Source organism: Bison bison, unplaced genomic scaffold, assembly GCF_000754665.1.
Source record: "Bison bison bison isolate TAMUID 2011002044 unplaced genomic scaffold, Bison_UMD1.0 scf7180017864349, whole genome shotgun sequence".
Taxonomy (NCBI): Eukaryota; Metazoa; Chordata; class Mammalia; order Artiodactyla; family Bovidae; genus Bison; species Bison bison.
This window is the reverse complement of record NW_011494921.1, coordinates 1,196,025-1,196,366: the sequence shown is the minus strand read 5'-3', so window position 1 is coordinate 1,196,366 and position 342 is coordinate 1,196,025.

Here is a 342-nt window from a genome sequence, read left to right as displayed (position 1 = left end):
AGCCTTGGGGAGCAGGAATTGGCGGGTAACTACAAGTTCACAAACCGAACATCGCTGAGCATCGACTCCAACATCAGAGGGCACCAGACCCACTGTCCGGGGCCCGCGGCGGGCCGCAAGACGGGGAGGTGCTGGAGGATCTCTGGAACTTGTAGTTCGCCACGGCCCCCTCGGGGACGCCCGACCGCGGCCTGGAACTACAACTCCCAGGTGGCATCGCGCGCCGCCCGTCCCTCGGCCCCTCCCCTCTCGGGGCCCGCGCAGGAAGCCCCCGGGCCTGGCCGGCGCGGCCCCGCCCCCCAACGCCGTCACGCTTGTTTACCCCGAGGCCCCGCCCCGCGC